Source organism: Biomphalaria glabrata, chromosome 5 (genome assembly GCF_947242115.1).
Source record: "Biomphalaria glabrata chromosome 5, xgBioGlab47.1, whole genome shotgun sequence".
NCBI classification, from domain to species: Eukaryota; Metazoa; Mollusca; class Gastropoda; family Planorbidae; genus Biomphalaria; species Biomphalaria glabrata.
In genome coordinates, this window is record NC_074715.1 from 39,184,018 (window position 1) to 39,211,488 (window position 27,471).

The 27,471-nt window shown below is 35.3% G+C and overlaps 1 protein-coding gene across 7 annotated transcripts in view; it reads right to left on the reverse strand.

Moving 5' to 3' along the window:
* LOC106059058 (heparan sulfate glucosamine 3-O-sulfotransferase 5-like) overlaps positions 1-27,471 on the reverse strand; it is a 92,205-nt gene that overhangs the window by 11,946 nt on the left and 52,788 nt on the right. For 3 of the 7 annotated variants that reach the window (XM_056028679.1, XM_013216592.2, XM_013216600.2), the window contains one exon: positions 22,843-22,901. The exons of 2 other annotated variants lie outside the window; for them this stretch is intronic. The gene's annotated coding sequence lies outside the window, so the exon portion shown is untranslated. 2 more of the 7 variants (XM_056028681.1, XM_013216610.2) reach the window with 2 other exon arrangements.

Below are 27,471 nucleotides of genomic sequence, written 5' to 3' on the forward strand. Positions count from 1 at the left end.
ATGTCATATGTTAACTTAAAATAAATGAGCAGACAGACATGTGTATAGAAGGGTAGCACTGACACAACGTAGGTCATATGTTAAAAGGGTCGAGCCAGTTCCATGTTTAGTTCATGATGAGATAATACAAGAGTTATCTTCTTCCAGAACGAGGATAGGTACAATTTCATTTCTTATTACCTCGAAGTAGTCTGTGGAGTCTTCGCCTGAAAGCCAATTACACTCAGAGCACAAGCAGGTTTTCTGCTTTAGTATTTTTTTTTCGTTGGTTTGTATTGACCAAAGTTGCATACATGGAATGTAGTATTTTATCCAATCTATTCTTGACCAAAGTTGCATACATGGAATGTAGTATTTTATCCAATCTATTCTTGACCAAAGTTGCATACATGGAATGTAGTATTTTATCCAATCTATTCATGACCAAAGTTACATACATGGAATGTAGTATTTTATCCAATCTATTCTTGACCAAAGTTACATACATGGAATGTAGTATTTTATCCAATCTATTCTTGACCAAAGTTGCATACATGGAATGTAGTATTTGATCCAATCTATTCTTGACCAAAGTTACATACATGGAATGTAGTATTTGATCCAATCTATTCTTGACCAAAGTTGCATACATGGAATGTAGTATTTGATCCAATCTATTCTTGACCAAAGTTGCATACATGGAATGTAGTATTTGATCCAATCTATTCTTGACCAAAGTTACATACATGGAATGTAGTATTTTATCCAATCTATTCTTGACCAAAGTTGCATACATGGAATGTAGTATTTGATCCAATCTATTCTTGACCAAAGTTACATACATGGAATGTAGTATTTGATCCAATCTATTCTTGACCAAAGTTGCATACATGGAATGTAGTATTTTATCCAATCTATTCTTGACCAAAGTTGCATACATGGAATGTAGTATTTTATCCAATCTATTCTTGACCAAAGTTGCATACATGGAATGTAGTATTTGATCCAATCTATTCTTGACCAAAGTTGCATACATGGAATGTAGTATTTGATCCAATCTATTCTTGACCAAAGTTGCATACATGGAATGTAGTATTTTATCCAATCTATTCTTGACCAAAGTTGCATACATGGAATGTAGTATTTGATCCAATCTATTCTTGACCAAAGTTGCATACATGGAATGTAGTATTTGATCCAATCTATTCTTGACCAAAGTTGCATACATGGAATGTAGTATTTTATCCAATCTATTCTTGACCAAAGTTGCGTACATGGAATGTAGTATTTTATCCAATCTATTCTTGACCAAAGTTGCATACATGGAATGTAGTATTTGATCTAATCTATTCTGGACGTTGATTTGAACTCTTAGTTTCCAATGTAGAGAGAAAAGAAGAGCAGACAAAAATAGCACAGCATGCAGCTCCTTGCAATACTTGCCTTGCACAAAGACGAAGACAAGCAAAAGCCCAAACCCCTGGAAATTTGTGTACATGAATATTTTATGGTATATCATTTTTTTCCCGACCATATGCATCTTTTTCAGAGATATCATTATCATTTGAGACCTTGTATGCCTAGTTCATGTGAAGCAAAGACATTTAACTTCCATGTCAACAGAAATGAAATTATATCAACAAAGATCTAGATTATGATTATCTAAAAGGCACTAGTCTTCTTACTTGAATCTGTTGATTGTTTTAAGGGGTTTGATAACAGATAATCAGGATAAAAATTGTGTATTAGCAAATTGTGCCTGGACATAACTGTTACTAGACGGATACCAAGGTTGTTGCTTTTATCTCCCTTGTATGTTTGTATTGATTGTACAGCGTATTAGAACATTAACTCTTCAACTAAGTGGAAATGTCAAGAGGTCAGAACTGGATAGCTTTTTATAAACTTTATTATGGGAAACATATAATACAAACACAAGCACAATCACGAACTAAAGCCCCACCATATTTAGAAAATCATATTTTTTAATATCCCGAAATTCACTTCCATTTATTCTTTATGATTCACTTCCATTTATTCTTTATTATTCACTTTTATTAATTTTTTATGAAGCGATACATCTAGAGGCGACTACTAGTGGATCTAGTTGGAGAGAGAGATGCTGAGGGAAAATAAAAGAAACGCATTCCATTGTGTAGCAAAGAAAATCCTGCTGGTATAATAGCACAACTCAACAAACGAAATAAAAACAACAACATCAACATCAGCACAATAAAAACGTGCTTCTGATTTGTTTAGCAGACATTGACTCACGTTCTCACAAAATTAAACCTCTCTCTCTCTCTCTCTCTCTTTCCCTCTATTTCTTTCTCTCTCTTTCGTAAAAAAATAGATGTTCACGCATTACAGTGTGTGTGTGTGTGTGTTAAAAATCTATTTATATCTCGCAACTAAAAAACCACCACCTTAATCTCTTTAATACACTTTCTACCTCTCTCTTTTTTTTTTAGTCGATGTGTCTCTGCGGTAAGTACAGAACAACATTTAAAGTCATCGAACAATAAAAAAAAATGTGCAAAAAAAAAACAAAACCAAAAGCCCTAAAAAAAACAGGTAGTTAATAAATAGATCAATAAAAGGACTTACTATTCGATCGTGTCCGATCTAAAACCAGCAGGAACTCAGCTAAGAGCTTTACCATGTGCTGCGGTCATTTATTGCCTTAACGGGAGGAGAGAAAACTAGAGTGAACTCCCCCCCTCCCCAAACATCAAACATTGATTGTAGCTTCTGAAGAAAAAAAAATATTGGTCTCTGGTTCTCTTTTATTTTTATGCCCCCCCCCCTTTTTTATCTATTTCCCTTTTCTCCCTCTCACTCACAGCATAATCCTCCCCCTCCCCTCTTTTTTTTCTTCGTTGAACTATATTTCTATTTGACGACATCATCACCAGCTTAATGGTGAAATCGATTACGACCACCCTACATCCCCCAGCCCACAAAGATCTTAGAAAACTAGAAGATAAAATTATATACACTAAGTCTAAACGAGAAAGATTTTTTTCTGCCATATACTGGTACTCTTTTTTGGGATCGCCTTTTAAAAAAAAAAAGGTTTTCGAGATCAAATCATGTTCAAAATGAATCAAAGAATAAGACATTGGTCATAGATTTAAGCGCTGCTTCTGACACCCGTTTATGGTATTATTTATATAGCTTTTACTTTTCGGTCAGGGTCGGAAACTTTCAAAAAGACGGGAGTCTCTTGAGATAATTTCTTCGACGTCTGCTTCCTTTGGGTCCCAATTTCCGCCTTCTTCTTTTATGTTTCCTGCCTGACTTCCTGTGCGAGAGTACAGCTAAGGGAGGTAATTCAAGACAATTCTGTGTGTTTTCAATATTTACTAAAAGTAAAAGTAGATACGGCAGTGCCCTCTGGCTAGGTATTAGCAATTGAGAATGTTAAAATCCAAGTTTCTTTGATGAAGTATTACACTGAATGTATACAGTGTTTCTCTTAGAGGGCTAAACTTGTTTCAAGGCACTAGTTATGTTTCAAACATTTGTTCTGTGTAACACCGTATGGACAAAAAACCCCCACTCTACCCAGCCCAAATGAAAAGTTCCTGTATTTTTTTCTTTTGTTTTAAACAGCAGTAACAACTAAAATCCACTCTGCAATTTTTTTCTTTTCAACTTACGAAAAGAAAAAGTTTTTTTCCATCCCCTTAAACACACACACACATACGAACACACACACATACGAACACACAAACACACACACACACACGCGCGCATAAAACAATCTATCATCAGTTACTTATCGCTGCCAGGGAAATTCGGTCATTACGTCCGACTTTTTAACTTTTTTTTTCTTTCCCAGGGCACAAGATTCCACTTCTGCTATTTACATGTCACCCAAACGTTTTAAGTTGCAGGCGAGCCACATTCCCGTTCAAACACGTTGCCTTTTCTCCTTCACTTCCTGACAGACATGCCTCACCAGGGGGCTCTGTTGTCCTTGCTATAATGAGATTGTGAGATCATAAGACCCCCCCCCCCCCTTTTTTTTTTCCCCTGTCTCCTTCCACCACCACCAAAAAGAAAGGATTTTAAATTCTAACTTTTACTTGTATAGAGTTTGCATTTCATTTCAACTTTATTTCTGAGCAGCAGACTCTCAAACCCACATAATGTAATTTCTAAACGAGAGACTTTCAAAAGGCTACACACAAGATCTTTTTCACATACTTTTTATTGCATTTAATTTTTGAACTTTCAAATAAGACATCTTTTTTTTTCTTCACCTGACATCCTAAATTTTTAAACAACTTGTGAAAACGTTTTCCCGAGACCACCGTGTCAGTGCGGGGCTCAGTGACCAATGACATGAGAGAAACCAATAGTCTATTCTAAGTGTATCAAGTTCTGATGATGTGATAACTTCTTGACGGATCGTCTTCCATCAGTCGACAGTTGTTTTTATCGTCTGCAATGTTTTTAATAAATTAATTTACTGACCAATTCTAATCGCTCCCTTCAACAGAACACAGAATAGTATGAAAATAAAAAAAATAAATAAAAATGAAACAAAAAAAATAAATAAATAAAAAGATGTTTGAAATATACATTTTCTGACATTGAAATCTAAAACTTAAAATGTGGTGAAGAATTTCATGTTGGAAAAACATTTACATTCTTGATATATATATATATATATATATATATATATATATATATATATATATATATATATGACCCGCGGCCTGCAGGACGTAGTTTTACTGATCTAGTGGATTGCATTTGTGTGTTTGTTTGTCAAATGTTTTACATGTTTTGGGTTTGATCTATGTCAAACATGGCGAGTGTTCCCTTCACATTTTTTTATTTTGCCACAAAAATAAAAAAATAAAAGTAGAGTGGAGAAATGGGTTTACCCGTTAAGTCGACATATTCATAGCAAACACAAAATACTGTGAAAACAGGTTTACCCGATTTGATAAAAAAAAGTTTCATTCTTTAATAGAGATAAATTTAGTTTCTTAATATTTTTTTTACTATTATTTTTAGCGCCCCCGGTTGTGGGTGGGGCATTAAACATACACTACAATCTCCGCCATGATCTATGCCAAGTTTTGTCAAGATTGGTCAAACGGTTTGGATTTCTATGCGGGACATACATACATACAAATGCCTTCCTTTTTGCTTTATATTACAAGAAGATAGAAGATATATACTTGTTTTTGTGTCGAAACCACAGACCTATATATATGTAGATTGTGATGTACGTAACTCAGAATCTAGAAAAATCGATCGTTTCTATCTTAAAAAAGTAATGATCTTTAGTTTTCAAAGTTTAGAAATAATGCAATACCATTTTCTAGGATTTTAATTAGAATGGGCTATTAATCACAGAAGTAGATATTCACGCAAATATATGAAATAATGCCATTTCCTGTTAGTTTCAAATGTTTCAAAAATGCTAGATCGAAAAAATTCAAGTCTGTTGATTTTAATCATCTTATGTACATTTAAATTCGCTAGATCTTTTTAGATTATGTATCTAAAAATTACAAAATAATAATTATGAGACGAGAGTACTCTTATTTGTATGTTCAATTACTAGATCTAGATCTAAACATTACATTATATGGTAAAAATCGTTAAAGTCGTTCTCAAGATCCATGACCATTTTTTACACTATGAAGGATTTGCAAGCTGATAAGAGGAATTATTAAAATTAAAGTCTCGGTTACGTTAAAATCAGACTTGGCTTCTTGTAATTCATGGAGCAACTTTACAATTCAAGAGACTGTCCCTGGATCATTATTTAAAAGTGAATTCATAGTAGTGTAATAGCTAAACTGAACAACCAAAATACAAAAAATGTAATAAAAAAAAAAAAACAACACTATACTTGCTTCTAATATGCCTATCACATCTATTCACGTGCCCATGCAATGAAGTATCTCCCATGTCACAAATAGATCTCACACGAAACATGTACAAGCCACAGTGCCGGCGAAGTTACATTCTTTAATGAAGCGAAGAAGTGAGAAGCAATATTGAGAGGATTTCAACAAGGAACTACAGTCAACAGAAAAAAAGTGTTTCATTCATGAATAGACAAAAATAAGTCGACATTGCAATGTGAGTATAAGATTGAACACATGAACCAGACTATTCAGTTCGTTCTGTTCGTGTTTGGTTAAATGACATTTTAGAACATGATCAACAAGTTCAGCGTGTAAACCTTAATGGACATTTTCCCTCCTCTCTATAGGTGGAATTAATAGAGAAACAAGAGCTGGTGATAGAGGGCGGATCCTATCCTGCTCACTGCATTCGGTACGACAACGTTTAGTAATATGAAATCTTGAAAACTGATTCAAAAAAATGCTTAGATTTTAACAAAATGTACAAAGAGAAGTAAATGAAAGTAATGACACGGTTATGTCTCCTTTTCTTTGTCTTTTATTATTTGTGTATCGCGACTCCGTGAAACTCGAGCTTGCTCGGCGTGCATATAATGGTAGAGGCACCTGGGAGAGATTTCAATTCTGCATCTAGGTACTCACAATTCAACTTGATTTAAATTCGAGAGTCTCCTCAGATAGGTAGTCTGGTGGTTCAATAAACCTATCCACATGACCTGTGACGTGGCAACGAGCTATTGGTCTAAATTGCCCACAGGTTGTGACGTCGCAGGTCGGTGTTCTGGCCTTCTATAACGATGGATCTCGGTTCAACCCACCAGTCATGATGATGTACTCAGACGAGCACGTGACTGGTCAGGAAGAAACAAAAATATCACTCCTCACCCTCCACCTCCTAATGAATGGCCTGAAGTTAACACTAAGCGTTCGTAGAGATGTTGATTTTTTTTTCTCATTCTCTCTGTCTCTCTCTCTCACAAACAAATACAATCTCTCTCTCTCTCTCTCCATGTCTTTCTTTTGTCTCGTTCTAAGACGTTGCCTCTTAAATCTTCTCCATAATAATAATAAAAAAAGAGTTAATATGAAAATATGTTTAACCTACTGCATTAAGGGATGGCCACTTGGGTTAGACACTCAGTTCTCAGCATCATTCTATATCCTCTTTCCACTCCCACCCCCGCCTTGCTCTCCAGGCTTCAAGGTAACAAAAAAACAATGAGCGTGTTTCCTTGAAGTTGAATGAAACATTTTGTATCTGACGTTCCATTAGACAAGGAAGAGTAATTCCTAGACCAAAGCGCTCTGAGCATGCTATAAGCATGAAAGTAGCGCTATATAAAAGCCATAATTTAATTTAATTTAGACCAGGACTCTTGTAGGATGCAGGGTAAGGCAGCTGGCAGTATTTGAACTTGGGACTGTTATCGTGTCAACAGTCTGAAGTGCATACCCCCCCGCCAGGAACCCATTCGATTAATATTAATTAAGCAACGAAATAGACCATTTAACCCCACGCAAACACACATGCAAACTCTCATACTGCTATTGAAAAGATAATCTGGTTACTGATCATGTCTGTACCATAATATGTTGGTCTACATTTTGAATTAAACTTCAAAATAAAGATGGGCATCACTCATACTAAAATAGCAACAAAGAGAAGAATTTATAGAAATACATAGCATTCCACTGGTCGACATAGTAGCCAACAGGTTTCATCTATTTGCTATATTGATGTGTTCATAGCTTTATCAATTTGGTTAAATTTGTTTTTAAATAACTAAAACAATAATAAATTCCGTAAATAAGCTGAAATAACAAAAAATGATTTTAAAACCTTATATTATTCTCCCAGACTCTGTTCCCTTTAGTTTTCCAACCACAACTAGAATCTAAATTGAGCTCATATCAACTTTTAACTATTTAGTTTAACAATCAAAAACAAAAAACAAAAAAAAAAAAACAACTAAAGCAAAACATTTAGCCAGCATAGTGTCGAGAGCACAGACGTCATAGAACCATGTATTTGCATAATCAAAGATACTTGTGTGTGGAACAGTTCTGCACATCTCTGATTTGCGCCCTTCTACTCTGGGACAGCCAACATATGGACGAGACTACAAGCTAAGGTCAACATCTTGGACCGTGCTGAATGACTACTTTCAGTAGACTTGAAAGCGCGAGACAAAGCTTCTTTGTGCTATTATTCCTGTTAAACTTCACAGTTTTCCTGAAATTACCAGAGGGTTGGTGGGGTGGGGTCAGTCGGGGGAAGGGAAACTGGGCGTACCATGCGGGTGACAAGTCAGCTTTTGTTGGCAGGTCATCAGTATACATTGCTAGTGACGGATTACAAGCCTGGTTCAGATGTAATTAAGTTGGAATGAAACTAAAAATGGCCACAGCGTGGAGTTAAGCTAGACATAATGCCGGCTTCAGGAAGTCTTCAAGAAGTAATTACGGAAGCAAGGAGCGAAGCTGTTTGGCAACATTTTTTTTTCGGGAAAAATAGTTCCTTCTTTTTACATTCTTTCTCTCTTTCTCCCTCTCTTCTCTTAAGTCACAGTTGTTTGTCTTATTTCTCTCCTATTCTTCTCCTTTCTCACTGTTACTTTCTTATTATTTCTATTTCTCTCGCTGTTTTCTCTCTTCTCATACTTTCTACAAAGCTGATCTAAACTCACTCTGTCTGTCTGGTACAAATCTTGTACACTTTTGTTTTCTCCCACTTCCCTTTCTTGGATCAAGTTGAAACTTTGCACAATTATTCATAGTCCTTAATCAGCAAGTGGTTACTAGTTACTTGTGTTTTATATAAAATAAGGGAGTTAAACCTTGCAGTATTAAGATATCGTTTTTTTTTTTAAAGTAATGTTTTTCTTTTTCTTGTATTTAAATCTCCATAGTTTAATTGAGCGTTCCTCTTAAGGACTTAAGCTTGTGTTATACTTAATAGCCTTCTATTTCATCTTTGTATATTACATGATATATCTTTCAGCTTTAATTTATTTGATGGTCTCATATATACTAATTTAGCATACGTTAAATTGGTTATTTACTATTATGAATAGTTTTTCTTTGTATTACACACTTCTCATAATAAACAGGTTTACTATTATTTCAGAGCTAATATTAAAATTTTAGTTAAGCCCCTCAATAGTACGTATTGCTATTAATCGTAATTCAGCGAACAATTTAATGATAAAATTTGATTTAAACGTCAGCAGTCTCGCAGTTATAACTAAATAGTCTCAGGCTGATTGTTCTAAGCCTAAACAAATGTGAATCAAATGGAATCTGAAATCTGCATGGTATAAACTGTACGTAATAGTAATATACATGTAATATAAACTTTACTTACATTAAAAGCGAATAAAATGTTGATATTTACAAAAGCAGATAATCCAGTCCGAATATTTTATTAAATATCCAAGGGAGAGAAGTAACAGAATTAATCGAAAGCTGTGCAGACGAGAAATAGAAATCGTAGAGAGACAAACACACTCACGTGCATCTAAAAAGGGAAAAACACGAAGGGAAAAAAAAAAGGGCGATATCGTCTTCACAGTGTGAAACCCTCAGTAGTGTGATCACATACAAGGTAGACACAAGTCTAGCGCCTGGGTCAGAGATTTGATTTCTTTCTTCTGCATTTCCGTAGCCCGGTTTGTGTACACGAGAGACTGGGGCTGGAATCTTTTGGCGCTATCTGCCGTGTACACTATCATCCACTTGTACGGCACTTGTCGGCCTGTCTTGGCAGGAAGGGGGGGGGCGAAGGTTACAGGATTGGGGGGGGGGGGGTGAGGGGCCAAGAATTTGAATGGCCACGTGCTGACCTTAAAGATCAGTGGGCAGAGAGTTAAGATGTCGGGGAAGGCTCTAGACAACATTGAGCTATCATTCACTGTTTGAAATGAAGAGAGAAGACAAAAGAAGACAAACAAGTGTGAGTAGAAGAGAGAAAGAGGAAAAAAAAAGAAAAGAAATGGTAACAATTAGAGGAAAGGAAGAGAAAAAAAAAAGAGAAAGATCAGAGAAATAAAAGAGAGAAAAAGAGAGACAGAAACTGAAAAAAAAAAGAAAAAAAAAGAGAGGAAGAGAGACTTAGTGGAGAAGTTGTACAACCTTGAAATTAAAGAAGACAAAAGAAAAAAAAAAGATTCTAAAATGGTAACAAAAAGGTGAGATTTCTAAACCAGATTTTGTCCGTTTTTTTTTTTGGGGGGGGGGGGGGGAGGAAGGCAAGTAAAACGTCGCATTTATTTCAATATAACATCTCTATATTTGTATGAATTTATTTCAATATAGAATCTCTATATTTTGTATAGAACATGTAAACCAATGCCTTTAAAAAAAAAAGTTCTATGAAAGAAAAGTGTTTATCAAATGAGCCCAGCATCCAACAGACTCAATTTTTGATAAGAATTCCCACACAGATAGGAATGGTCAGAAAACATTAAGATAGAGTGGACACAAGTTATTATCTGATAACAGCTGACATTAATAGTAGAGAACAGTACATACTAACCTGACCAGATGCCCAACTCTGGCCACACACAGCCAGTGCCTATGTTTGATTTTAACATATTTAGAAGCTAGAAACCGTAATTTAGATTTAGACCAGTGTTTCCCAAAACTGTGCTCCGCTGTACACTAGGGCCTAAATGGGTGTTCCACGAACTACTAGAATAAGTAACTAGTAGGCCGCTAGAAGCCACCACGTGAATAAACCTTTGTTTCGCTAAATACTCAGAATGTGCGAAGTGTTCCGCTAAGGAAAAAGTTTGAGAACCACTGGTTCAGACTATGGGTAAAATGTTTCAAAATCTATTCATAACTATCGAGAATTCATCCCATTAATTCACTGTTCAAACTAGCTGGTAAGCAAGGAAAGGTTCTGATTGTTATTTTTTTATTTTCAATTCTAAACTGTATTTTTATGTGTCTAGATCAATCTACTCTGCCTGGTGGGAGGGGGGGGGGGGTAGGTTATGCCAGAGATAGTCACAAGTCCATTTGGCACCGGGCCTCTGCAGCTTCATCATGCCAGGAAATTGTGATTGAAATAAATCGAGTAGATGTAATACATAATTTGTTTCGTATTGCTTAACAAATATTAATTATCGAATTAAATAGGAGCCTACCTTGCATTAAAAAAAATGGCATTCAAGATTTCAACTTTCACTGTAAATATTATATAGATTTTTTTTAAATGTATGATTTTAATGACAGTTTATGATATATCAAACATGTGGCCTCAAAGAAAAACATTGGATTATATCTAATTGAGAAACAGATATTTAACAGGGAACAGACAGCAGCAAAGAAGCTATTATTTCCCTTGCCCTATACAACCAGGTTAATTGTCGATAATTCAATTAAATGCCAGCCAATGCAAAGCAAAATACAATAATAAAGTTAATAGAATCACCGCCTGGCTACCTAGATCTATGTTCATTTTTTTTTTCACAAGAAGGGAAAGAGAAGGGAAAGAGGGAGAAAAAAGAGAGGAGGGAGAGAGTTAACTTGCTTTATTCATCTCTACAGCGAAAAAATACTCAAAAAGAACTTAAAAATAAATCAAGCTACCCAGCTGTGATAGACAATAATGGGCGGAATCTTTGCTTCAAAAATACGATCAACCCCCATAAGTTACAATCTCTAAGGATATAATGCATTCTTAATTACTGTTATCGCTAAATTTATCACGGCTAAAAGAGAAGCCCGGGCCAAGAAATTTCTGGGAACTGAATCTAAAAAAACAAAAGCGCAAACTGGGAGATGTTATCTAGCCTGCGCCAGAGCCAACAGTCAATGTCTGTCGCTGCCATGTTTTATTACAATCTAATTCTACAGCTGATGCTTTCTTATGACAGAGCCGTTTCTGCAGTGGCGTGGACTTCAATATTTGCTATGGAGGCAAAATTATTGGGTTTCATACAGATTGCTCGAATTTCCAAATATATTAATTCTTTTTTAAAATTTTATTTTACTTTCCATGTTTATGTTGTTTTGTGTTGTTGTTTTTTTTTTAAATAGTATTTCGGGCTTATCTTTGACAATTAAAAAAAACATCATGTTTAATTATTCAAATATTTTATATAAACTTTAAAAAACAATTGCAGAGCACAAAATGACAAAGAGTTTTATTAAAGGCTGCAAGTTTCCTCACGTCGGTCGAGATGAGCACAATCTCATTTCTCGTAAACTCGAAGACGGCTGTGGGGGTCTGATCTCTGCTTTTAGTTGATGTTGGCTATCCTTTTTGCCTTGCAGCCGCACCGACACTGACGGCTTTACGACACGAAGAGCGATCCTTAGTTAATTCTCCTCATCGATTCCGCCTTCCACGAGGGAGCTCGGGTAGATATCCTTAGAACTCCACGAGAACCCTCTTCAAAGCTCCATGTAAAATAAGTCATTTATGAAATCAACAATCTGAAATACGATAACTTCCTACGTTCGTCGTGTGTGTGAACTTATGCTTTGCCATGTATAGCTGATTAAAAGCTAAACTCAGAATATAGTTTTAGAGATAACATCTTTATGTCTGTTAAATGACATTGGCAGAATATATCTCCTATATAAGTGTTTCCATGAGTGGGGATATATTTAGCAGATATCTTTATGTCATTTTGAGTATGCACTTTCCACTTCTTTACAAATCCTCTGTCCTAACTATTGAGAAGTCCTGTAAAGATTGAGAAGTCCTGTAAAGATTGAGAAGTCCTGTAAAGATTGAGAAGTCCTGTAAAGGAATTTTTATGACGTGATGAACACATCTCCACGCTCTAGCAATCCATGAGTCGTAGAGTGTAGTTAATAACCTTTTGGACGTTTTGAGGTATTTTAAATAACAAGAATTACTTAGTGATTTTGAAACATAAAATCACTGGAAATTGATAATAAATCCCAGAAAATCTAAAAAACCCACGGAGAATCCACGTGACTGTGTTCAATTGTTTATTTCACTAGAAGCCAGATTTGAGATACAACAGAGGCCTACTTATCATAATAAAAACATTTTTACCAAAGCGGAAATGAGGTCTAGATCTCGTTATTAACGACATTAGAACAATATAAAAGATAACTCCAGGAACACTCCTACTGATGCTGCATGGAGCTCACGTTTTTGATAGTTACTTCGCTTTACATGCCAACAAGGGAGATAACATGCGATACTCGCCTTACCTCCCTTAGATAACCTTCTTACCGAGATAGGGGTTTTTAGTGAGGGTTAGCCAGAGATCTATGCTATCATCAGTGCAAAGCTATAGTTTTAGAAACTTGATGAAATTATTTTTCTTTTTTTCAAACATGTATATCTACCAGTAAAAGAATGGAATTAGATTGACATAAATATAGTAATAATTATAATAGTAGGGATCTAATTAGTATGTCCACAATATTAAAGATGACATTCCAGAAATAGGAAGATTCTTAGAATACAACGTATCAGTTCAAATCAAGTCTCTTGGGGTATGTAGCATTTATATTACACCATTCAATCTAATCCAACTTTCTGATGTAAGCTTCATACGTCATGTTTGGGTAAATCTGTTTGGATTATATTTGATTGTTTGTTTGCTTGCTATCCTCTCTAATGTTTGGTTACATTCAATGCACACATTGTAAGACACATTTCCTCAAGGATAATATAGATATTATTATTATTCTAAAAATGATTTAAATTTCATTCTCTGGTACTGGAATTTCGTTAAAGGGAAACAAAATTCCTTGCAGTACCCATGAACAGTATTATTATTGTTATTATTATTTTAGCGTAAAATTATTATTAATGAACTCTGTAACTAGTAACTTTAATTGATCATTAAGTAGACGCAATTAGAAATAAACATTCTTGGAACTAGCTGCTTCATTAAAATCGAATTGAGTGTAAAGATTAACGTTTTGAATATAATGATTGCTTCGATTTTCAGACTAATTAAAAACCAAAGAAAATGAAATGTAGGCCTGTGAATCATCGAAAGATTGGAATTAGACTATACAGAGAATGAGAAGAGAGAAGAAAAGAGAAAGTGAGTAAGAGAATAAGTGACAGAGAAGAGACAAAATTTATCATCTATAAATAGATGTGCAATGGTCTCAAACTAAACATGCCCACACTTTAAATGTACTCACGATATGAAGTGATCATTTAATGAATCATTTGAAGATCTAGAAGCCTATTTACTAAACAATCTGTTGAACGGTATATGAACACACATCACTGAGGTTATAAACACACACGCGTGAGTGTGTGTGAGTGTGCGGACTCCAGATGTAAGAAGTATGACCACGTGACTTCAAGGCAAAACCACTACAAGATGGTGGACCTATCACCAGCCAAACAGACACTTTGTTTTCTTAGCCTTTAGAATACTGTCATGTAAGCCAGGCTTACTGCTGAGCAGAGTAACAGAGGCCTCTCAATAAGCGCAGTGGCTCCTCTATTGTCCATTATGGCGCCTGTCGGGCATTGTTTATTGTACGATAGCCAAGTAACCAATGACAGAAGTTCAGAAACAAGATTTGAGGAGGAAAAGGAAGTGCAACCATCCACCCTTAAAAAAACCCCAACCTTTTAGAGTCTTGCGGCTCTTGCTATCGCCTTATGGATCTCTATGTGCATTATGTGATTATAATTGTTAGTTATTTTGGTTTGTTTAGAGGTGCATATAGGGTAGGTTGAGGGAAAGATAAAACAAACTCACTTCAAATAAAATATGATTCTGATTGTTAGATATTTGAGTTTGGTTAGCATTGCATAACCAAATCTGTATAAGTAGTAAAAGTAGTCAAGTTTCCTTATAGGGCAGATGATGTAAAGCTCATCTGTTTCTGTGGCCTACGGTTAACGAGGGTGTCATGTGGCCTGCACAACGACCAACCGCCTTTACTTTTCCCCAAATAATATCAGGTACCCATTAGAGATGGGTGGACTCAGAGGCGCCCAAAGATCTCGAAATTAAAAATCCCAGTCTTCACCAGGATTCGAACCCGGTACCCCCGGTTCGGAAGCCAAGTGCTTAACCGCTCAGCCGCTGCGCCTCCAAATTTGTATAGAAGAAATACAACAAACCCACTTCAAATAAAAAACAAACAAACAACACTTCAAATTGTATCAAGTATTGTAAAACAAACAAACAACACTTCAAATTGTATCAAGTATTGTAAAACAAACAAACAACACTTCAAATTGTATCAAGTATTGTAAAACAAACAAACAACACTTCAAATTGTATCAAGTATTGTAAAACAAACAAACAACACTTCAAATTGTATCAAGTATTGTAAAACAAACAAACAACACTTCAAATTGTATCAAGTATTGTTAATTGAGACTTTGAAAATTTAAATCCACTACTATTGTGGAATATTTTTAGAATATAGATCATCGAATTAGTTATGATTTTGAGTAACTGTTTGGTTCTACAGAGCTTTGATTGTGTCGGGTTAGCTAAAGGGATATTTGAGTAAATAATTAACCCTAACGGACACAATCAAAAACAAGAAACTAAACTAAACTAGCTAGACCCATATGTTAACAGATAGATTGTTTACTTTATATCTTAATTCTTAGAGACAGAGAAAAGGAAACACTACAGTGCGTGTGTGTGGGAGATAAAGAGAAAGAGATAAAGAGAAAGATAGATTGATAGACATAGAGAAAGCGAGTAAGAAAGAGAGTTTGATGTCTAGACACAGATATGCAGAAAGAAATCACGTAAAGCCCACCCTCAGATAAAATTGTTTAGGACTTAATGGAATGTAGAACAAGTTGGCGCCTTGATGCCAAAAATATAAATGTCGAATCAAACAACTAAATCAAAAGATGACGTCAAGCTTTCACTCGAAATGATTCAACGAAAAAAAAAAAGAATCAAAAGTTAGTTGTATTTAAAAAAAAATGGCTTAAACTTTCAAAGAAACTTCACAGAAATTGTGATTGTAATGATTGGTTTCTGATGGTCTGGTTGGATAAGCCTGTTTACAATTTCGTTTTTAGTTTGTAGCAATGTTTTAGCAGCAACTGACTTCATTTTAAAATTATTTTTCACAAATCGTTCGATTATTTGCCGAGAGTGTTCTACCAGGGTGGTCAACCAGCACGGCCCGCCTCGGATAACTGGAGGCCCTAAATGAAATAAAATATTTAAAAAATCAACGAAAAAATAAAATTACGCTATTTATTAAAAAACCTTCCTGTCTATATTTAAACCGACAAATAACCGAAACTTTTATATCGCAATTTCCGTATTAGAGAGAGAGACGTATCAACATGGAGTCCTAGTTCTCTAATAGGTTTGAAATCTGATTCAAGTTTCGCATTTTTTTTCTCAAATTTATTTTTTAGTCCTGTACGAGGCCCCCACCAATTTGAAGCCCAAGGCTGTTGCCTAGTTCGCCTATGCCTCAGGAGGCCACCAGGATGGTCGAAGTTATTTTAGAACCGAAAGAATTTTTGTTTTTGTTTGGTTTGTCTTTTACAAAACTCTCGTCTCGAGAGAGTCTTGTGGAACTGTGAAGTACATTACTGTAACTACTATAAGGCAATGTAACGGATGAATCTGGTACCAACTTCTAAATATCTTGAAATATGTTTGAGGAAATAAACTTGTTCGTTTTGAGTTAACTATCCTTGAACGTATTCAAATCATTCCCAACAGCAGCAAACATGAATATATTTACTTAATTATCAAAAATGATATACCGGTACTATCCTAGCATTAAACAGTGGTATTATGTTTTTCTTGAATAATGTAAATAATATAAAGTCCCTTAGAACCTAAGAGAAGCTCGGTTAGGTTATTATGGTCACTTGCATCCAGCTCTATGCGGCTGACATAAGAGTCGTTCTCAACCAAGGGACAACATCTGGTATTAATCAAAGAAGACAACATTTATGGAAGAATTCTCGGGGGCATTTTTATCTGACATTATTAGCGATGCAACTTCTGCTTGACATTTTGCACAGCATTCCTATAGCATATAACTATGTTTATTAAAGAGAAAGTCTTATAATCAGGCCAGTAGAGAGACACCTCTATTTCAATGGACAGAAGTAACCTTCCAACGATAACAAATCTTGAAATTTAAACTGGAAATAAAACAAGGTTACAAAAGACAGTTTGTGTGGAACACAAACTCAAAATCGGCCCCCGAAGTAAAATAATTCGGATAATCCTTCAGAGTTGAAGATAGTTTACTTCCTAGTCCAAACCTCCCGCAAGACGACGGGGGATGGGAGCAGGCAGGGTTTGGACCTTCGACAGTCGATAAATCCAAACGACAGTCCAGCGCGCAAACCGGACGACCAGTGGTCCACCCAGGTAGGCTTCAATATTTTTAAAAAGAACATCCGAATGAAATTATATCAAAGACAAATGAGAGATAAGAATGGAGAAAGAAGGTTAACAGATCTTGTGTAGTGCCCCAACCGTCCCGCAGATCAAAGGATAGGTGAAAGTGAATGTAAAGCTAGATGTGAACCTGGCCTAACTAGTTTGTGGTCTATAGGGCAGATGATGTAAAGTTCATCTGTTTTTGTGGCCTACGGTCGGTTAACGAGGGTGTCATGTAGCCAGCACAACGACCAACCGCCTTTACTTTTCCCCAACTAATGTCACGTACCCATTAGAGCTGGGTAGACTTAGAAGTTGAAAATCCCAGTCTTCACCAGGATTCGAACCCGGGACCCTCGGTTCGGAATAAATAATGTAATTGTTTTGAAAAGGCTCAATCTCGTATTCGAATCCTTTTTTAAAAAAAAAAAAAAAAAAAAAAAAAAATTTTTTTCACGAAAATGAAGTTTATAAGATTACTATTTGTTTTAAATTAGGTCCAACATATAATGCATACTAATTAGCTTTTTCTCTTAAAAAACTGCTTGCATAATTGATTTTAAAAATTAGAATTTTCGCTTTCAGAAAAAAAAAAGTAGCCGTTGCATCAGAACTTTGAATGGTCTAAAATATTGTGAAGTCGGATTTTCAATATCTCTTCTAGTTTACGAGATCTGAACGGGACGGACGGACAGACGGACAGACATTTCGCACAAAACTAATAGCGTCTTTTCCCCTTTCGGGGGCCGCTAAAAACAAATTTCACGTTGTCATAAGTAGAACATGTGCTTCTGAATAAAATTATATTTGACCCTGTATAGACAAACTGGGGACTGTGTGGCTGAGTGGTAAGGCGCATGTCTTCCGAATCGCGGCATCTCTCGTTCGAATGTTGATGGAGACTAGGAATTGGAATTTCGGAACTTTTAGGGCGCCCCGAGTCAATCGAATGGTGACATTAGTTTGGGAAACGTCTAGCGGTTGGTCGTTGCTAAAGAAACAGATTACATTTACATCATATGCCACATAGATTTTTACTATTTTTTTTTTTTACTTTATAGACAAATTCGAAGACATAACATGAAGCTTCAAGGTTGCTTCAGGTGATTACTGGTGACAGAGCGTGTTTAGTTTATTTCTCTATTTTATCACATTAATATGGAGTGATACTTATACAGACAAAAAGATATGGCTCATAATCGCCAGGGAAACTTTGGCATATGCCTGATAATCGTGGGATTTCAAAGCAAAGTTGAAAACAAATGCACACATCTCCAATGAATCCTAATTGCTAGCAAGCCACCTCTAGCAACACAGAGCACACTTTAGAGCACACGCTAGACTTGATCGTTATACCATAGGGCGGAAGTATAGTGTGTCACCAGATCCTTTAATCTAAAGGTATAAAATAATAATAATTAATAATAAAACGCGTATAATTTGAAGCGTTTAATTCTTAACATTTTAGAAAGTAACGTTTGCGGGAATGTGGCACCCGGAGTGGGCAGATGTGTTGTCCTTCAATAGCTTTTAAAGTGAATCTCAGATCTGTCTTGTCTCGTGTCATGTCTCGTGTTTCGAAATACTAAGTAGACAAATAAGCATACACATACATGCACACAGATATATACACACATATACAGGAAAACTTGAAGAATGAAATGTTAACATCATCATTAGAACAATTTGGTTTTATTGCCTCAAGAACCGCCACGTGATAATCTGGCCAATAAAAAAATACCGGAAGTGTAGAGAACCTTGACCTAGCTCTAAAAGAACGCAAGTTAGCTCAAGATGTATCTGAAGTGACCCACCAGGAACAACGGCTCCTTTGAATGTTTCCTAATTACTCGTGGGCTCGAGGTCTCGGATCCAATGTGTCCTAATTATGTCAGGGCCAGGGTCCCAGGATGATGACAGCACTGGCATTGTACTTATCGTATGGTAATTTGGAAACTGAATTCATCCTAGGGAATCCATTTTGAAACTCACCCAGAGAGAGAGAGAGAGAGAGAAAGAGAGAGAGAGACAGAGAGAGAGAGAGAGTACAGGCCGGTACATTGTACTCATGGGGGGGGGGAATAAGGGGGACTTGAAAAGTGAGACTAGATTGGCTGGAGAGACAGGACATTTAGGTGTGATAGAACCAAAAGTAAGTGGGATTTTCTGGTCTTTACAAATAATGCCTTCTATTTTGGACTGTGTGCACACGTATTGCCATCATGGTTGAGTTGTTTACGCGGCATTGTCTTGGTAACAATGGAATCAATCCTTTCTAGAGCAAGCGAGAAAAACTTATTGGGACATATTAGTGCAGGCCACATATTTTGTTTTTAAAACTACTTTCTAATACCTAGTAAAATCATGACAGACCATCTCTTAACCCCTTCCATGGTGAGTCAACACAGACGTTCAGATAGGAGTACAGTGTATTATTTAATATAGGCCTCAGATTTGCCAAAAAAAAAACAAACCCACAAAAGAGTATTTAATGAGTTAAAGCCGCTGAATACAATCATGAATAGCATCGAGAACATGGTAACTTATTAGAAAGTGTTTCAAGTAAAGGTTACTTTGTGATTTGGACATTATTCAAACATTTAAAGATGTAAACTTTCAGAATTGAACAGTCAATAAAATAAATAATAAAAATAAATAAAGGCCATTTTCAGCTTAATAGATAGACTCAATGTCATTCGGTACAGGAGCTTGAAATAATAAAAAAACAGAAGTTCAGGGGAGAAAACTCAAATTAAAAACAACGAGGCTATCATGCATATGAAGTTAGTATTGTACAAGATAATTACTTAATAATGTAAGTACTTGATTCATCTCGAGACCATATGGAAACAACAGCAATTGTAACAATTTACCATTTCTTTATGTTTATTTTAGTTCATAGAGAGTAATGAAAACATGGTTAAACGGGGTTGTTGGTATTTCTCTTTGCTCTAACTATGCCGGGCTCTCGTTTAAGATATAGTTGTATATCATAACACTCTAATACTTTGCATTATGTATACTCCAGTATATATCACTCACACATCCCATACATTTTGATTGTTCTGGCACTTCAAACTGGTGCCATGAAATCCATGCCCTGGTATCTCTCGTGTTCTCTATTTGTTTCCAATTTATCTTGTATCGTTGAAAGCTCAATTGAATATTTGTTGTGTGGGAAATGGTCAGGCATACGATGTTAGGCTGTGATAAAACGTGCATGGGAAGATGACATTAGGACTGGGTAGAGACTGAGAGAAGACGAAACGGAATGTCAAGAGAATCTGATAACTGTTTACCACAAAGATGATTTCTGTGCAAAAACTGTTATAAAAAACTATACGTTTTAAAATGTATTGATGCGGAAATGTTTGTCATAAAAAGTAGTAAATCTGATATGTGATTATTTGTTATTATTTATTATCTGTTGTTATCAGCACATCTCTCAAATCACTATTTACACATCACATATAACCATATGGTAGGACACATTTGTACAAACTCCCCTTCTTCACTAGTGTTATTAGAGCATGGAATGGGTTGCCTGAGCCAGCCAGGAAACCCAGTGACTTGGCAGAATTTAAGTCATTAACATGCACGACTAGATGCATGACGCGTAGGACGTAATCATCTTCTTTTTTGAAGTAACGTCTGTAGTATATGAGATAGATAAGATGTAACACATCACATCTTACACAACACATCTTACACAACACAACTAACACATCACATCTTACACAACACACCTTACACAACACACCTTACACATCACATCTTACACAACACATCTTACACATCACATCTTACACATCACATCTTACACATCACATCTTACACATCACATCTTACACAACACATCTTACACATCACATCTTACACTTCACATCTTACACATCACATCTTACACATCACATCTTACACAACACATCTTACACATCACATCTTACACATCACATCTTACACATCACATCTTACACATCACATCTTACACAACACATCTTACACATCACATCTTACACTTCACATCTTACCCAGCCTCACATTGCACTTCTACCTAACCCATTGGCTACTTCTGACTTCTCATGGACTTGAAACAATTTTCAATCTTTTTTTTTTTCTTTTTGTTTCTATTTCTCCATCTTTGTATAGCTCATTGTACAAGTCATTGTATAAGCCATTGTACAGGTCATTGTATAAGTCATTGTATAGGTCATTGTATAAGTCATTGTATAAGTCATTGTATAAGTTATTGTATAAGTTATTGTATAAGTCATTGTATAAGTCATTGTATAAGTATTGTATAAGTCATTGTATAAGCCATTGTATAAGTCATTGTATAAGTCATTGTATAAGCCATTGTATAAGTCATTGTATAGGTCATTCTAAAATATTGTATAAGTCATTGTATAAGTCACTGTATAAGTCACTGTATAATTAATTGTATAAGTCATTATGTAAATTATTGGCTATATAAGTCGTTGTATAAACTCACTGTATATATAACTCATTGTGTAACTCATTTTTAGCTTTTAACAAGATTCCGCCACAGTGACGTAGGTTAGAAAAGTTTGGACTGATTAAAAGTTGTAGAGTACAAATTGATCCCAAAGACGACAGACTTTCTAAGCACGAAAGTCAACAAGGATACTAGAGAATGATTAGTTTGACCTTAGACTCAAACCAGGAGAGATCGAAGTTTAGGAAGAACTATCTGATTAAATGACATTTCGTGGGTTGCTTCAGAAGTTAAACCATAGACTTGAAACCAACATCTCTTAAACTTTAGAGATATCCTTTCTATGTTACTATTACAGCAATAAAGAAAATGCTTTATTGTCATGAATGTCATCAATAACTTTAAGACAGTAGGGATGAATTACTGTCTTCTTTCAGCTCATAGTGAGAAAAAAGAGAAACATAGGTATACATTAATGCATACATGACTTAACTCCAATATTTACCTGAAACCTGACCCAAACCACACTCCAAAAAGCGTATAAAAATGACTCCATTGGACACATACAACATGACTCCACTGAATATATACAACATGACTCCACTGGACATGACAACATGACTCCACTGGACATATACAACATGACTTCACTGGACATGACAACATGACTCCACTGGACATATACAACATGACTTCACTGGACATGACAACATGACTCCACTGGACATATACAACATGACTCCACTGGACACATACAACATGATTCAATTGGGTACATACAAAAAGGCACTTTGGAGGCACACAAACTGACTGTCATGGAGCGTATACAACCGGATTCCAAGAAACACCTATAAGCAGACTTCAATCAGATCTGACCTGTGCATTTCTCTCATTTCGCTTAAGCGACATCTGTATTTGATGAAAAACCACGGGGCTTGTTTGGCTACATAAACATGTTGAAAAAGGTTAAAGGTTATTCATTAACCCAGAACGTGCATCAGAAATGGTTAGTGTTGCTCTTCTTGCTGCATTCTATTCAGCAATAGAAATTTTGAAAACTAGACCCAGAGCTCAGACACATACACATAGAATAAATGTACACATATATATGTACATAATACACACTAAGTTTGTAAATATTCTGTCTTTGAATTCTTACCTTGTTATTAAGTATTCTCGTTTCCTTTTGGACTCCTAAAGGAAAGTTGTTTGGTTCATCTGAGAAATGAACGAATAAGAAAATATGCTACATTTAATAATACATCTACACCTACAAAAAAAAACAATAGAATATTCCGTTAACAAGATATTGAATCTACAAAGTTTCTATGCCTGACAGAGTTATAGATATCCATTTGGTTCGGTGTATGAGCTTCGGAATCGAAGACATTGCCATTATTATTATACCTAGGATTACTAAGAGAAGTGATAACATATGGTTCGAACGGAGCTCACGATGACCTGTTAATCCGTAATTGATGTGTGTGCATGTTTTTTTTCCCAATGACAAATACAAATGTCGAAATCGAGAAGACTGCAGTCACCTGGATCCAGTGTGTTAGTGAAGGCAATGCGAATATGTATGACGGTAATCTCCTTGCATATTTGCAACTCTCTAGCTCTGACTGATAACCTCTTACTGAGCGAAAGACTTCAGCCAATATCTTAGCTAAAAAAAATAATACAGATCTGTCTTAGCCTCACGACGTAATGGATTTACAACCGGAGGTGGGCGGGAGCGGTGCGGGAGAACAGCGGGAAGTAAAATAGTCTTCTGTTCCCGTGACTGGCGGGAAAAGAAAATATCTATCCAGCAGACGTGATGCGACTGTCAACGAATTAAAACTAGATCTGACAGTGTATGGCCTTCCTAAAGCAGGTGTTCTTTATATTGATCTGATGTGTATCTGATAGTAAGGTAGTGGCGTTAAAGAGTTGAAGAATACAATGATACCTCCACGAAGGTAGTGGCGTTAAAGAGTTGAAGAATACAATGATACCTCCACGAAGGTAGTTGCGTTAAAGAGTTGAAGAATACAATGATACCTCCACGAAGGTTGAGCGTGACAAAAAGCTAATGAAGTGATCTTGCACGAGCGTGCAAGACACTTCCATTGTACCGCCTTTTAACAGTAAGGTCTAATGGAGTCATGACACTTAATTCAGTAACGACTTTTAAAGTGATAATTAATTTCCTTTTTTTATCTTATCTTATAAAATACAGACGTTACTTCAAAAAAGAAGATGATTTCGTCCTATGCGTGTCCCTAAGTTAATCTAGTCATGCATTTTAATCAATGATTTAATCGATGGCCCCTGTGGGACCTTATTAGCTATGAGCCCCATGATTGCATGTCACTGCTAAGGGAATCAATTCTAAGATCTATTTTTTTTATATTTGTTTAAATTTTAGACATTTATTGGCTTAATGTGATTTTGTTGTTTTGTTTTCGCCATAAAAGTTTGTTTATATGACCTACACATGTGTTGATGTTATAAAATATAATTGTATGTGAATTTTGAAGGGCTCTAGTATTCATATTTCGTTGTTAACAAGACTTGCTCATTTTAGAAATGGCTTCATTCTGGTTTTATCGAGTAAAAAGTCTTTCCTTTTGTGAAAATTGAACACAAAAAAAAAAACAACAGAAGTATTGATTTGTGTTAAAATAACATTTGTAATTCAGTCCAGACAAGGTTTTGAGACTATGTGTGTGTGTGTGCCTCTCTGTCCGTGTGTGAGCTATTATTCCCTGTGACAACACGAGCTAATATGTTCAACTAATCAACTCACATCTTTGATGTTCAATTCTTTCAAGAGATTATGACATTTAGTAGACTGTGTGGGGTCTAGCAGTCATTTTTTTTTAAATTCAGCATTGATCACAAGTTAGCTCGTTGGCTAAATGATAAACACCTGTTTCAGACAGCTACTCCATGGGTGAGGGTTAAAGCCAAGGTTTTCAAAATAATCTCGAAAGATTAAGACTGAATCGTAAAGCAAATTATCTTTTTTTTAAAATCTCTTCACTCATTCAATTTTTGAAGGTAAAACTAGAGTCTTCCAAAGAGTAGAGTGTTCACTGTCAGTTCGTTTTCTTATAGTGTTGAACCGTAATCTGCTAGTTGTTTATCTTATCTTATCTTATCTTATCTTAGATAATACAGACGTTACTTGTCACTCCCTTGTGTCCGTGATACTAAGGTTTTGTCATTGTTGTGTGTGTACTAAATCACACCAAACACAGCGTATTAAATCTTATTTAAATATATATTTGAATTAATCATATATCTCGGTAACAGTGGGCCACAAAAAAAAAACAAACAAACAACAGATGACCGTTACATCATCTGCTCTATAGATCACAAGGTCTGCAAGGGGATTTTTTGTTATATACACATCTCACACATACAAAATACATTCTTTATTTTGTAAAACAAATTATTAGTAGCTTGTATTAAAAAAAACTCTTAAATTGTTAATATAAACTGTTTTATCGTTATTTTAGAAAATAACAAAACCATATATACCGTATATGCACTTTCTGACTATTAAAAAAAAGGCTTGTCTTCGAGTCCAAAGATCGCAAAATCCAGTACTTCACGTTGCTAAATATTGCTTTTTCTCAGACTGCTGTCAGTAGTTTTAAAATGGTAATTGGTATGCACAGCAAATAGTTTTTTTTTAAAAGTCATTACATACCTAATACTATATAAAACAAAACGATTGACTTTCAGAAGATATAAAGTAGCTGTGGCACCAAAACTTTGCAAATTTCAAAATATCATGAAATCTAATTTTCACTCTGCTTTCTAGCTTCTAACCGTGATAGGAGGACAGACAGACCACATAAAACTAATTGAGGCTTTTCCCCTCTCGGAGGCTGCTAAAAAGCAAATTAATGAAGAAATAAAAAATTAAATCTAGTTAAAAAAAACCGCATTCACATGCAAATTTAATCCTAAAATATGTATATTAATTAACTTTATCTGAGAGTGTCTGAATTAGCTCTGTCTGTGTAAACAGTAGCAGTGTCTAGATTGGATGTGTGTGCATGTATATGAATGATGTGTGTGTGTGTGTGTGTGTGTGTATGTTTTAATAAATAAGAGCCATGATTTGGATTTTTTTTAGTTCACCAGAGAGAGAAATCTGAATGAATTATGCCTTTTCTCTAAGACAGAAGACATCAACACATCACATGGTAAGCGTGCGTCTGCATTGGCCAGTTTGCTTAGCAAAAAAATTTGAAAGTAATACTTGATCCAACAAGGAAAATATAACTCTAAATCTTAACATTTTGCAGACGATAAGCTTTATGTTTCCTATCTCCACCCTCTCTCTCTTCCAACTAAATTACTAGTTCATCAGAATTGCTTCTCATAAATGTGACCCTAGTTTGGATTGGTAAGAGGATGCAACTCGCTTTAATAAATAGTCAACTCTTTGAATATAATTCTAATTACTAAAACAAGCAAATGTTAAAGGGGAATAACTCCACCCATAAAACTATATCTATCAATAATTTACAAGTTATTTCACTTTTTAGATACCAAACAAAATAATTAATTACTAATAACTAATTGACTAATTGGGTATTTTTTTAAATTGTCTCGTGTTTTCTTAGCTATAATATAATAATTTTTTAAAAACATCAACTTGATTGAAGAAAGCGTGAGGGAGAAATAGCGTTAATAATATACTTAGGGTACTAAACCTAACAAAGGCAGCCATACAATGCCATACTAAATGATTAGCTTCTTTTGTTGGTATCAAATAAGGATCAATTACCAGCATTTTATTACTACTCGGTTGACTTCGTTACTTTTTATGGATTGAGGTCTTGTCTAAGCCAATTAATAATTGTTTGAAGTTTCAACTTGATCCAATAAAGGGTGTGGGATATATAACGTGTAGTGACTAATTGTCAGACAGACAGAGTGAGTTGACATAAGCTTTGTAATAATCTCAAGGAAACATAGAAACTATAATAAATTGATACATTGCACAATTCATTATCTCCCCTGCTTCTTCCTTTAACTCCCCCTCCGTTTTACCACATCATGTCAGTTTGACGTGAATGACACGTCAGGTCGTAACACTAATGGTGACATTGACCTGCAGCGAAGATGTTTGAAGAAGCGACACGATTATTCCATTTGGCTGGACATTAGTTTAGTTTTTAATACAGAATCTCTTAAAGTAAACTTTACTGATCAATTAAAGGTAGCACAGGAGAGAATTTAGCCGTACAGTCTATTAGACTTGAGACTGAAAAAGTTTGTTTTTATTTCTAAACATTTCGATTCATTAATAGCAAGCACGCTAATCGTGTACTGTAAACACTTCTCTAATGCAAGTACACTATATGTCTATATCACAATTTACTGGCTATTGCCTATTTCTAGTGTGAATTTAAACAGAACAAGACGATGTGTACCATCCAATGGTTGAAGTGCAATAATAAAGAAATGTAGTGCAATGAAAGAATCAAATAAGTGATATAAACTTACTTAGCTTTTTTTATTGTTTCTCTTATACGATTCTGCTCTTCGTATGCATCGACATTGTCTTTTAGATAAGAATAATATATCTAAATATGGTTAACTCTGACCACAAATATGTTGAGAAACCTTAGTCTGAACTATTCAGACTTTCAGGTGGATTCCTAAAGACATCCCATTTTCCAATATCTGCATCTTTTAACATTCTATATTTCGACGCTTTTCTTTATTCTTCATCATCATCATCATCAAACTTCATTTGAGTGAGGACTTGAGAGGCTCA